General features: G+C 38.4%; 1 protein-coding gene across 1 annotated transcript in view; it reads right to left on the bottom strand.

The window, feature by feature from the left end:
- LOC114668765 (calcium/calmodulin-dependent protein kinase kinase 2-like) overlaps positions 1-11,954 on the bottom strand; it is a 36,401-nt gene extending 24,447 nt beyond the window's left edge. Inside the window, exon 1 of the mRNA XM_028824691.2 lies at positions 11,815-11,954. The gene's annotated coding sequence lies outside the window, so the exon portion shown is untranslated. The remainder of the gene's footprint in view (positions 1-11,814) is intronic.
- Positions 11,955-12,436: the final 482 nt, after the last annotated feature.

Here is a 12,436-nt window from a genome sequence, read left to right as displayed (position 1 = left end):
GAACAGAAACCATACTCTCAAAAAAAAAACTACAGTACCATGGAAGAGTGGGAGCATTTGTTCCCATTGGCTAAAATCTCAAAGTGTACTTTTGACCAAACAGTATGACCGTGGCTCTTGGGAAAAACCTTAAAATATAATTTTCTTGTTCTTTGATGACATATTAAGTTTCTTATTTTGTGTATACACATATACACATAAGCTATAAACTACTTGTTTAAAATAGTAATGATAATAATAGCTGCTTGATAAATAGTGGAACATACTGTATAAAGTAACGTGATAAACACTTTCATCTGCACCTAATCCAGACTTGGCTCCTGATTTGTATGTGACTGCTGGTCTAAACTCCAGCAAACTTCACCCCGAAACTTGGAGTAAGTGACTTTGGAAAATGCATGGATTAATGCTTGGACACATTTATGTGCACATAATTAAACATAAATGCATTATAAACAAGAAAAAAAGTATCTAGAATAACAGTGCCCAATTGAAGCTGTTTGACAAATAGTGATTGGTATGAAGGATAAAGAGAGCTGGAATAATGAAGATGGAACACTTAGCAATTTAAGCATTGCTTACATAATTAGTTAAAGTACTTGCTCTTAGACTTAAGAATTCCTATGCTAGTGACTATAACTTGAGAACACTGCTTGCCTCACTAAGACTGACTTTAGAACTTTCAGTAGAGTGGATAGTTTTACAGGTTAGAGGTGAGGATAACAGAAGGTTAAGGTGCCCCTTAGTGTTTGTCCCTTGATAAAACAAATCTACATAGAACAGCATAGATCTGGCTGAATGATCTGGAGCAAGTACTGTACATTGACATGCCTACATGCATTCATAGCACCAACTTCTTTAAGTAAAAATACACTGTTTAATACAATATTAAATATTAAGACCTCAGTATGTGCATCTTGGGAACTGCATGTCTGTCATTGTGGTCAGCAACACAGGAGCGCCACAGGGGACTGTACTTTCTCCAGTCCTGTTCAGCCGATATACATCAGACTTCCAATACAACTCGGAGTCCTGCCATGTGCAAAAGTTCACTGACGACACTGCTATCGTGGGCTGCATCGGGAGTGGGCAGGAGGAGGAGTATAGGGACCTAATCAATGACTTTGTTAAATGGTGCGACTCAAACCACCTACACCTGAACACCAGCAAAACAAAGGAGCTGGTGGTGGATTTTAGGAGGCCCAGACCCCTCATGGACCCCGTGATCATCAGAGGTGACTGTGTGCAGATGGTGCAGACCTATAAATTCCTGGGAGTGCAGCTGGATGATAAATTAGACTGGACTGCCAATACTGATGCTCTGTGTAAGAAAGGACAGAGTCGGTTATACTTCCTTAGAAGGCTGGCGTCCTTCAACATCTGCAATAAGATGCTGCAGATGTTCTATCAGATGATTGTGGCGAGCGCCCTCTTCTACGCGGTGGTGTGCTGGGGAGGCAGCATTAAGAAGAAAGACGCCTCATGCCTGGACAAACTGGTGAGGAAGGTAGGCTCTATTGTTGGCATGGAGCTGGACAGTTTGACATCTGTGGCAGAGCGATGGGCGCTAAGCAGGCTCCTATCAATTATGGAGAATCCACTGCATCCACTAAACAGTGTCATCTCCAGACAGAAGAGCAGCTTCAGCGACAGACTGAGACTGTCCTGCTCCATTGACAGACTGAGGAGATCGTTCCTCCCCCAAACTCTGTGACTCTTCAATTCCACCCGGGGTGAGGGGTAAACATTAACATCATACAAAGTTATTGTCTGTTTTTACCTGCATTATTATCAATCTTTAATTTAATAATTTTTTTTGTATCAGTATGCTGCTGCTGGAGTATGTGAATTTCCCCTTGGGATTAATAAAGTATCTATCTATCTATCTATCTATCTATCTATCTATCTATCTATCTATCTATCTATCTATCTATCTATCGTCCAGAATGAGATATGAGTGTAGAGTGGATGCATTGGATGGCAGTATGAAGAAGATACTGTAAAGAACATAAAGTATGCAATGTAAATGAATGCAAACTCATTCAGAGTCCTATGTACTTGATTCCTCCAAAATAACATCATGTAAACTTGTGAATGTCCCTAGAGTTCTACTATCAACTACATTACTTGGTAACGTATTCCATACGTCTATGACTGTCTGTGTGAGGAGTATTTTCCTTATGTTTGTGCAAAATGTCCCTTTAGCAAGTTTACAACTGTGTCCCTGTGTTCTTGTTGAACTCATTTAAAGTAACAGCCTGGGTGCGCTTTACCAATTAATTTCGTAATTTTAAAGATATAATAAAATTGATGGATATAATTAACTAAAAGATTTGAGTATTTGTAATGCATCTCTTCAGAGAATTTTAATGGAAATTTGGCACAATTCAGAGTTTTACAATTTTATCCAATGCATTTTCATTTCTTTCTTTTGCATTACAGAAGTCAAAAGTACAGAAAAAACACAAAGCTCATGTAAAGCTTTAGTAGAAGAGCACTTGTACAAAGCAAACATGTGTATTTATCAAGATTGGTTGGTATCAAGACCCACTAGAAAAAAAACTAAAATGTGCATTGGCAACACATTTTTATTGATTTACAAACTTCTTAATGAGTAATAAGACTTGATATTCTTTGCTTCTCTAAAGGTAATTTTTGCAATATGTGAAATAAACACACTGAATTGGGTTTCAATTGTACATTATCTCAGATACTTCCAGCTAGCACAGTGTTTTTTCTGCAGTGAATTGTAGCTTAGCCTCTTTTAAAGTGCTGTATAGGACAATAATTGTGAATTACTTTTCTTTAAGTCAGAACCCAATATGATGAGTTATCAATGTCTTGAATTAATGACCTAAGTAAAAGTATTTTATCTCAAATCAGCTTTATAGAATGTGCCGTATTTTAAGGAGATCCCCATCCCAAGGCAGGTTACATGTATTTCTTACACACTGAACCACAAAGTAGAGTTATAAAAGTAAAATGGCAGTTGTGTGGTTGCTGTATCCATTAGATCAGTTCTCACATATTTTATTTATGGATGGTTGATGGGGTCAAATACACTAAGTTTCCCAGATGAAAATTTCTATAATTTTCTTCATTTTTAATCAATAGCCATAACATGGACCATATCCTATTGCATTTGGTGTGGGGCTAATGTGAGGCATCTGTTTCATTTTAAAGGAAAAGGTTCAAAAAGGGTAAAAACTAAATTCACTATATAACATCAGCCCTAGTTTGGGTAGATGCATATCTTCAACCTACATGTGAATAGATGAAAGAAAAACCCTGCATCAGTCTTTCACAGGGCACAGTTTCACAAAAGGCCAATTTAATATTTACCAACTAACCCAACTGCAGGTCTTTCGAACAGAGAGGAGATGTGTCTCCTTCCCAAAACCCATGCAAGAAAGGCACTTCAAATGACAGAACTGAAACATAAGGCAACTCATGTATCCCTGCCTATCTAAGCAGTGATAACTAAATGAAGAATTCTGAAATTGGGAGAGATATCTGAGGTGTAAGAGATGATGGGACAAATGCAAACCAGTAGCAGGCAACGATACTGATTGGGTGTGGCGTTTTAAAATTGGCAAAGACCATGATTGTGCATTCAGCAGATTCAATTTTTCAGCTAAATACTATAACTTAGACTAGGCTATTACATTTTCACCAGAAGCAAGAGGTTGAAATTTAAGCCTGTAAGTGCCACAATCAAAAGTCAAATATCTCCTGTAGTATAGTTTTACTTGGGAATTTCTCCTACCCTGCAAGTTTTTTATAATTCTCATTAAGATAGTAGTGAATATTTTGTACACATTATAAAAATAATAATTAAACATTATATGAATTAACAGTGTACACATTTACCTACTTACAAATGTTGTAGCCATATTCATTCAACATTCACATGAAAGCATAAGCAAGATAAGTAAGAGAAAGGTTGACTAAGGTTTCTTTCCATGGCCTCTCAAAAAGCCTTCCCTAGCTTAGTTCTGCACATTATAAAAATAATAATTAAACATTATATGAATTAACAGTGTACACATTTACCTACTTACAAATGTTGTAGCCATATTAATTCAACATTCACATGAAAGGATAGGCAAGATAAGTAAGGTTTCTTTCCAGGGCCTCTCAAAAAGCCTTCCCTAGCTTAGTTCTGCTCTTGTATGTGTGTAATTCTGATTGCTCAGCAGCTAAGTAATAGATAATGCTGTTTTGCTTTATTATATACCTTGTCTCTGTGTTGTTTCTTCCAGATCAGCAAGGCGCCTATTGGCAGCCATAAAGCACTGGGTCAACAGGTCATGTAACAGTCTTATGGTTTGAGCTGTGCTGCATGACAGACGCATACATTATATCTTAGTATCATTGCTCACATGAGGCAAAAAAAGAACAAGATATCTTAAAACTAAATGGACAGATTATTAAAAAGTTGTTGTTAGTGCAGCAATAATTGGTACTAGTGCCATGTTGGTCTCTGAACTTAATGGCCCTCTATTCAGAGTTTGTCCGTTTACAGGTACCTTGTTTTATCTTTGATTTCTTCTGGAGACAGTGCCCATACCTGTAGATCAACTATTACATCTCTTCAGGAATGGTTTCTACCATAACATACCAGAATGTCATCTGTTAAAAGTTGCTAAAATTAAATAGGTATGCAAGGATTTTATTTAAGAAAATGGAAAAAAAACAAGCATATGTAGAACTTGCACCTATTAAGTTCCCTTATCCCCATTGAAAAGTCAGACAACTTTTTCTGAATTATGCCAATATTATTCACCCTGCCAGCCTTAAAGACCTCTCTCCAAGCTAATTCTTTTTTCTGAGCTAGAAGTGATTGCTTCTTTCACTCAACTGTACAGAAGCGTTCATCCACTGGAAGACTGAGATTGGAAATGAGAAATCAATCTCTCCACAGTGTGTGCATACTGTTATATATTCCACAAAACACATTAAATAATCAAGCTTCAATTTGCACATGAAAAATTTCTAGGGCAAATAAAACAAAATATTAATTTTAGTGAAGAATCTTTTGTAACAGATTGCGCTTTTCAACAAGCCACTGATTGTCAGGCTCTTGACAGTCAGGTGCCTTGGCCACTGAAACAAACAACACCAGAATAAAAAGGAGGGAGTCCCGGTTTCAGCACTTTTCTGAATATGAGTGAAAATAAGATTGTCAACGTTTTTTTTTTTTTAATTTTTGGTCAAAGTCACTACAAGTCAAGTGACACAACCAGAGTTCCAAAATGCCGATCTTTAAAATTTTCTTAGCATTCCAGAAATAAAGGAGCTGGCAGCTATTTTTAATCTTTTTTTCTTCTGTCTCATCAGCTCTTGGAGGTTAAACGTCTGAACAATTAAAGATAACGAAACCCAACATTTAACATGTTAAAGTGATTCTTGGATCACTAAACTAGTGTTGCACACAGGCTCAGACAGTAATAGCACTTAAATATTTGCACAAAAAATGCTGAAAGGCCGTCGTGCATAGAATTCAGTTTTCAGTGGAACCTAAGGTAATACTTCAGAATCACTTCAGCGTTATCATATGAAGGAGATTAGTTGTACATCAAATTGGCTGTTTCTGTTGGATTTCCTTGAAGGTTTCTTGATTACATACTGTATAGATACCTACTATCTATAAGGAACAGACCAAGATAGAATTAATTTTAAAAGCACTACGTGCACCATGCTAGTCTGTGGACTAACCTAAACAGAGCTGCACACAGGACATGCTTGGCTGAGTTTGAGCTATTCTTAATAGAATTTGAGGCTTTATACCAATCTACTAAGTGTGCCCAGTTAGTATACATGTAGTATGGCAATCAAAACAAAAGGCAGTTCCAGGAAGTATTTGTGAAAGGGTGGGCACAGTTCTGCAATCTGCAAAAAGCATACATAGAACAGCTTCCATGTTTTGTTATTTTCTTTAAAAAAAGCACAAATTATTCAAATGTGTACAGTATATTTTGAATACCTTTGGTTTCAATATCTTATTTAAAAAAAAAACACAATACAATATTCTTTTTGATTATGTCTGTGTACTACTGATACCAATTAGTGTGCTCTGACACACTACCTAGACTGCAATAACTTTATATAAACCAATGTTCTCCACCAAGCCATGGTGCTGGAACGTCATTATATAATCATTAACTGCTAAAATTCATTATAGAGAACAATTCAATTCCCACATAATTCTTTACTCCTGTAAGCTATTTAGATTTGAAATGTATTAGTTTCATGGAGACTAAGACTGGCACTGTGCCTTGAGAAAGGTGCTATATATTTAATAATAATTTAATAGTGCTGGTAAAGCTCTGTAAACAGGAAGGAAATAAAAACACACACCAGGATTACTAGATGTTTACCCTTGGCTCACACAACTCTTTCTAAAAATCGCCAGTCTAGAAACACATGAGAAGTTATGGACAGTCATGGCAGAAACCAGCCCCAGACTGTGGACAAAGCCATTAACTACTTTCCAAATCATAACCCATTATGTTTTAAGTGCATGAAGTAAGAATAAAAACCTTTTGATTTTTTTAATATGCTTTATTAATCCTTGAAGGGAAAGTGTCTTCTTGCATGATCTTTGGAGGCCAGAGCACTGGGTCAGCCATTGGAGTAATTTTCAGGCCAAGAGCCTTGCTCAAGGCTCAAACGGGATATTTCATCTGGCAGAGCTCAAAACACAGCAGAATTTCTTTTTCTCATAAGAATTTGGTGCTGTCACAATAAATTTCACATTTAACTAACAATTTTTAATTTGATTAAACTATATACTTATTTATGATATAATTGGTTACATTTCTGCTGTTTTTCCAATTATAGGACAGGCAGGTTAAGTGACTTGCTTATAGTAACACAGTGCCAGTAGCAGGATTTGACCCCACAACCTCATAATTTGAAGCCCAAAGCCTTAACCGCTACACTACACTGCCTGGCAATATTAATTTTTATATTAATTTGAAATGATGTAAATATTGTTCATGCACAGTAAATGTACCACATTTCCAAGTCATTAAGTATCTCACCTTGCACCTCATACCAGGAAAAGGTGTTCTATAATAAAGAAACAGTTCTATTCAGAAATGCTGATAGGATCCTTTGAAGCAAGACGTGAAGCAATTTTTTTTTTTTTTTACTTTGTGAAAATGAAATGCAGCTAAAGGACTCGTAATTGTTTATTTGTCCAGCAGGGTCTGTCGAAACACTCTGCTCAGGACCATATTAACAGCATCATAGGCCCACGGTGAAAGTAGTGCACTGAAAAACAGAAACATACATAAGCACAAGAAACATCATGGGCCCCTATGCTCCTGGGGCCCCTGGCCAGTGCCCATTGTGCCCATATGTCAAGATGGCCCTGTGCTGTTTCTGTTCTTTACTTCTAACCCACTTTTCTTTTTAAAAGTCACAGTTAGCTGGTGCTTCTCTGTGAAGCTCTGGGTGCAAACAGAAACCAACCCAGGATTGTGTCCCAGTCTATTATAACTGACAAAACAGGTTTCACCTCTTTGCAGCTGTATAAGTGAATTAAGTGGGGTCACAGTAACACGTTACAAAGACACAACTTTTGCCACCTATGTTCATTGTGAACACTGCCAAGTTTGTTGACTTGCTTGTTATCCCACTGAGTTGAACAAACAACTTTGTAATTTACTGTTCAACACCACACTGCACACAATCCCTGTAGAATATTCTTGCTTTTTTATCCCAGCTTGTATAATTGAAGCAGGTTCCTGGGACTGTCTAAACCCACAAAAAGCTTATGAAAGCTCTTATCCATTGGACATTCATGGCCAAATGTATTTCTAAAGAATTTTGATGTGCAGTCCAAGTTACAGTGGGATATATCTGCACAGATGGTATGCACATATACTGAATCACTTGCCAAAAGCATTTTGGTTTTAATCCATGTATTAACTGCCTAGTTGTTTCACAGTATGAGTATAACAAACCACACAGATTCAGTAGAAAAGATATAAAGTAGGGAGAAACTGATCCCCTAATGTGACAGAAATAGAAAGTTGTATAATATATTAGTGCTCTAGATATACAAGTTGTTTAATGCCTGCCAGCAGAAATTAACCTAAAAATCTTGATTAGTAGAGATTCTCCTCCCTTACAATCCCCCATTTTCTAGTAATGCATCTGACTATATTTCAGCAATAAAGATATAAACCAATGGCTGCACTGGCTTTATGATCACAGTCTCCACCCGACCAATGAAATTGCAGTGTTCACACAAATCCCAGTCCATCAGCCCCTTCTTCTGTAACACAGACTACCAGCTGACAGATGTTCTGTAGATTTACATCTCAACAGCTGTGTTTATGAGCACAGAGCTCATATCTTTCCGTTAGATGTGCTTAAAACATACAAACTGAACTGGAATTATTGCAAAAAGTGAGGGTCGGCTGTTTATTATTCCGTCATTTAAACAGTAGCAGCAAATGCATCACCAGAGTAGTATTCTCTCTCAATTCCAATAAATATTTTAAGTCGTGCCAAAAATAACTTTGCATGCCAACCATTTATTTTCTCACAAGAATGAGCATTTACAATGTATGGTGGGAATTCATTCATGCTTTCAAAACGCTAAGGTGTCTAGCTAGGCCACACCATGCCTGTGAACTCACGAGGACAAGTCAGCGTATGGCGATTTGCGCTAGGCAGAATGGTGCAGAATGATTTTCAGACATTAATTTCTTTAATAAAAGCACACACTGACAGTGAATCCTGAGTTGGCCAATCCTGTAATCTCGATAAAACTCGATTCCTCTTAAAAAGAAAAAAAAACTACACACTTCACTGGTTAAGACCTGAATCGAAAGGCGGGTAACAAGCACACACTTCTAAGCAGGTATGAGAACCGTGCAGAAGGGTGAGGATCATGAGAACAAAATAGGAACTCCCTCAAAGACTGGACATCTGAAGAAGGCAGAGTCAAATCTCGGCCCTGGTTTAATTGTCAGCGAGATAAAAAGAATCTAAATCGGACATTAAGAACCAACAGTTGATCTCTGATCCTTTTCTAAACCGATTATGTCTTTGTGCGGGCAGCTTTGCAAGGGTGTTAAAATAACGAAATTGTGACACGCACAAGCGGCGGTAAATGGTACTGAATGGACTAATTCGAAATTTATTTAATGATCAATTAAACCAAGCAGTGTCGAATCTGACTGAGAAACGTGGGAACCATTCGTGCCCACAAATTTCTTTCCAGTCTGCTTTTGTATTGTGGTGCTTTTCAGACAACTCCCACAAATACGTGTACGTGGTTTATTACGATATATTAAGTCAGGGCTTGACCGGTTGCACAAGCGATCCCCATCCCAGTCTGTCAGCTTTTAGGCAGCAGGTTCATGTGTCACAAATCTGAAGTGCATCATCACGTGTGTCTCACATCTGATAGACGTTCAGGTTGGTTGACTTTTACATTCTTTGAGCGAATGTGCGATGTTATACGAGTGTGTTCTTTAGTATGTTGTCAACCATGGCGTCGCTCAATGCTGCTACGATAGGCACCGACTTCCTATGATGAATTAACCGTCTTCTGGAAATGACGAATGATAAAAGCAACGTCAAGCGATACACTTTTTTAATATCTCGAAGAGCGTGAGAAGTTCGCCCGTTAACATAGATACATTTAGTTAAACATACTCGTCCCCCAAACCCCCACAATGATAACATTAACAATGCCATATGCAACAGATTACCTAGTACACTTTAGACCAGTGCCACAGGTGAACTATTTTTGGTTTCCAAAAGACCCATCCGCTTGAAGGTACTATGTAGAATTGACCTTTTACTGTGTAACAGGTTTCATAAAAAAACATGAGCACTTAACAGATTTATGAAATACCAATGGGTTCCTGAGTTTAAATGGACTTTTTTGGGAGGTGTTCTCAATCGGTTGTGTCCTACTAGGTAGACGATTATACGTTAAAGATTTTTAAAACACCAGTGGGTTTCTGATTACTCACACCACATACAGTAACACAAGCTCAGTTCAGGTATTCTTGATTTTTCAGAATCCTGCCCACTGTCCATTCATCCACTATCCAACCCGCTATATCCTAACTACAGGGTCACGGGGGTCTGCTGGAGCCAATCCCAGCTAACACAGGGCGCAAGGCAGGAAACAAACCCCGGGTAAGGCGCCAGCCCACCGCAGGGTTCCTGCCCACTAGACATGTCTAAATATTATGAACATTTTCAAAGCCTAAATAACCAATTTCATATGCAAACAACACTTTACGGCATTTAATTGTTCTTTGTCAAGGAATGGTTCTATGCGGAACCACACAACTCAGTAAAGCGACATTTAAAAAAAACAAAAAGTAAAACAGTATTTTTATGAGTACAATGCAGTACACCTTGGCAACCTTCAAACCTTAATTCCATCTCTTAGGTTTACAGGAAACAACATACTACTGTGCTGGGCTACACGACGTCTTAAGGTCTTGTCGCAAGGAAATTTTAAATGTAAAAAAATAAAGGCATCAAGAGCAAATACTGTTGTTGGGTGTTATATTAGAAATACACAAATCAGTTTTATGAGAAGTGAACGTTGTTTAACTTACATCTAATTCAATTAATTCGTTTCTGTGAAAATGTATACGTCTTTAGCGGTAAAACGCGCTTGTTCCCTGTTTCGTGCATTTAATTAACATTATAGAACACCGTGTTATCCCGTCCATTATTTTGCTTAATCCATGTATTCCATTTAAGAATGTAGGAGATGCAGTATGGGGCGCAAGATGACAAGTGACTCCGAAATGGTGGCGAATCTGCATACTCCTAACAGTACCCCTGCACTAAATACTAAGGCATTTTTATACCACTACTAAATACCACAATAAGGTCTTTGCGAAGTGCGAGGTTAAATCGATACATACCACGAGAGGAACACCACATATGCACGTGGAAAACATTCAAAGTCCACACCGACAAAAACCAGGTGGGAATCGTGACTTCGTAGCGGTAAGCCGAATTAAGTGGAGCGTGAACAATGTACATTTTTTGTGAGACCAGGCTGTGGCGTGCTTGCTACCAAATAGTACTGGGCAAAACCAACTTGCCGGCAAAGTGCCCGTCACAAAATCCTCTTCGTACCTGAGCGAATGTTCTACCTGTCCGTGTTGGCACATGGCAATATGCCTGATGGTATTGCGCGCTGGGATTGCGTTTGCCTTTAAAAGACAATATGAGATCAAAGTGAATGTAATGTAGAACGAATAGATCGAGAGCAGTATGTAAATTAAACATCCGGAGAGAACACCGTTAAAACCGTTCACCATATAGTCTTAGTATTTGCTGCCAAGGCCGCACTGATGAAGGTATACAGGCAAGCGATGCACGACCACTCTCAGCTTTGGGCCTTTTACTCGCCTCCCGTGCGAAATACGGTGTCGCTCGTAATCTATATAAAGCATTTCATTAGAATATCCCGATTTAAGACAGTGAAAACAGCACTGTACTGTGTACTGTAAAGGCAACAAGACAAGATAAACACGTTGCCCCAGATTTGCAGCCTCTTTCGCCGCCACTCCAGCAGTTGAAACCTGTCAAGATTGTCTTTATATAGTTTAGTTTTGTAAAAGACGTACGCCAGTGATGCACCTTATATTTTAATCACCTTAAATGGAAAAGCCGCATGCAACACCAGAAACACTCATTTTACCATCTGCCTTTCAATTCGTCGCTTTCCGTAAAAAACAAGAGCTTTCATTATTTGTTCCTATTTCAGCTAGCTTCCGGCCCATACTGCAAAGTGAACCGCGAAAGATCGCTTACCTTAGCATGGTCAGCCTCGCCACCCGAAGCTCCCGCTTTCTCTAGTGGCGTTTGCACAATCCCGTTCAATTTTATTCCCTTTTATTTTCCAGAATGTAAGACAGCAGGTTCGGGAGAAGACAGTGGGAGCGCATGATTGGCTAACGGGCAGTCACGATGGGCCAATCAGAGCCCAAGCAGATGTCATTTTTTTTCTCTTTCATCTCTCTTATGCATCTAGTCTGGAACACGACTAAACCTTGACGAATGCGAGTGGATTCGCAATATAAAGTTAACGGCATCTGTTAGTACACAGTATCACATACTGTACACTCATCATTTCTGAAGCGAATAATTTCAAAGATCTCATTTTCAATTACATATACGCGTATTGTAGCTTTAGCAGTAAACGTTTTGAGGAATTTAACCTGAAACCAGTAATATTGATCGTTAACCTGAAACCAGTAATAGAGATCAAGAGGATGAGTCGTGGTCATTAGGAAGAAGAAGGTGACTGGCTCAGCAGTCACCGTTGACAACTGTGGAAACTAAAATCAACCAAACCTTGGTCCTGGAGCGCCGCCACGACGTTACTTTTTCATTAAAACTTATTTCTAATTGGTAATAACGTGAGGCCTGTGAG

This window comes from Erpetoichthys calabaricus, chromosome 18 (genome assembly GCF_900747795.2).
Source record: "Erpetoichthys calabaricus chromosome 18, fErpCal1.3, whole genome shotgun sequence".
In the NCBI taxonomy this organism is placed as follows: domain Eukaryota; kingdom Metazoa; phylum Chordata; class Cladistia; order Polypteriformes; family Polypteridae; genus Erpetoichthys; species Erpetoichthys calabaricus.
This window is presented reverse-complemented; position numbering and strand designations above follow the sequence as displayed.